Source organism: Chanos chanos, chromosome 2 (genome assembly GCF_902362185.1).
Source record: "Chanos chanos chromosome 2, fChaCha1.1, whole genome shotgun sequence".
In the NCBI taxonomy this organism is placed as follows: domain Eukaryota; kingdom Metazoa; phylum Chordata; class Actinopteri; order Gonorynchiformes; family Chanidae; genus Chanos; species Chanos chanos.
This window is the reverse complement of record NC_044496.1, coordinates 12187520-12189599: the sequence shown is the minus strand read 5'-3', so window position 1 is coordinate 12189599 and position 2080 is coordinate 12187520.

Here is a 2080-nt window from a genome sequence, read left to right as displayed (position 1 = left end):
CTTCGGGAGATTACTACAGCGACGACTAGCAGCAGACCGCTCTTGTTAGCGCGAGTGTTGTAAGCAGTCTGGTTTGTAGACCTAGGCATAATAGATCGACTTAGTGTGCTACTGCACTGTGTCGGTAAGATAATAAGTCACTATTTTTTTATTTGGACTTTTTTATTCAGTTTTATAGAGGGACTCAATTATCATTCTATAGGACGAGAACAAAACAGTTTTGTGGGTGTTTAAAAGAACATTTGAAGTTCCCTAAATCTACTGCTAGTTTGTCTATGGTGTGATCTCTCCCACACAGTTCAAAGGGGTGCCTTCACTTGGCAAGAGACAGTCCTTATAACTCATCTAATATTGCAGACGTTTTGTTTAATGATTATATACAGCTGCTGTTAATACTTTAATGTAACGTAAATATTAGATGTCATAACGTTGCAGTCTGCGTTCTGAATATCAAATGTGAAATTAAGAATTCATAAAATCTTTAGGGTCTGTATTTGCATAGAGCTGATTTCAATATTAGCCCTACCCAGATAAGAATTTGAGCGAAAATGTCTGAAATGTGTATATTATGTATGACTTTTGCAATTAATATAAAGTAAATGTGGAAAGATGGTTTTGATTAAAATCGTGCATGATTTGTCATAGCAAGATAAATAAAGTCCTCACAGTGCAAAAACAAACACAACTACAACAACAACAACAAAATATGATTTTGTTGGGATGCTGATTTTCCTTTACACTTCTCATTTGAACCTCTAACCTGTATGTACTCCCTTTCTGACTCAGTCCTGTCCCCCTGAAATTTGAACCGAGATAATAAATATATCCCCAATTAATTTTGCTTGTGTCTTATAGTAAGAATTACTATAATTTTGGGATGATTGCCTGCAAGAATTCCAGGTTTCAAAACTACATAACAGAGAGAAAGAGAGAGGCTTTCAATTAACAGAACCCTTAAATTGATAGAAAATCTCAAAATAATTCTTCAGAATTTTTATTCTGATTAACTGTAAAAGAATACTGTATTTTGGATTAAAGGGTTGGCCACTGCTTGAAATACTGGGTCCTTGAAAGAAAAGGAGCAGAAAAAGTTGAAAGAAAAGAGAGGAGCAGTGTATTGGTGCCATACTTCTTCATTACAAGTATATTTGGGGCGAAATGTGAGTCAGATGAATCTGCTGTTCTGACATTTCACACAGATATTGTGAGTAGTAGTCTTTATTGTTAATAATTTAACAATATCATAATCCAGCACAGATGTATAAATAAAAACGTATGCCCAAATAAATCATTCATAGCATAGCAATTGTTTGCAGGGCAGCAATAACTTGCAGAATGAAATAACAGAAAATGCCTGCTTTTTTTTTCTTTTCTTTTCAGAAATACCTCTATAAAATATGCTTGACCTTCCACACAAACACAAAAGATACATATATGTATGTATTTACTTGTGTGTGTCTGTGTGCATGCACATGCATACGATCTTACAGTCCCAACCAATATAAATTTTCAAAGTGTCCTTTGAAAACCTTCCCTCGTATTTGAAGTTATCATCATGAATGAGCTTCCAGCAACATCATTTCTGTCAGCAGGATATGAAAAACAGAGTTTCATACTTCTGCTTATGATGATGCACTCACATTAATCTTATAATTCCTTTGATAAAAACCATGTTTGAGCTTTTGCCATATGAAGGGCTTATTTCCTGTGGGACAAGCAAACACATGCCCAAAAAAGACAAAGCGCTGTTAAATATTATAACACAATATTATAACAAAACACAGTATTATTGAATGTGACGTTTTATTTTATATTCTGAGATTTTTTTCAAGCACAGCTTTCATTTCCACTCTCCATCAAGCGCTCCAGATGCCTATTTAAATAACTGCTGCTGCTGCCCTCCCTAACTTCCTCTCCCTGATCCTGTGATCCACTGGCTAAAGTTGTTTAAACTTTCTACTCGTCCTCTGCACTACGAGTCAGTTGGCACCTTTTATCTCTTCCATTTGACCCTTTTCTGCTCCTCAGCTGGGTTGTCTCCACCCTCTGTCTCTCCTCTCCAAACGTGCTCTGTGGAACT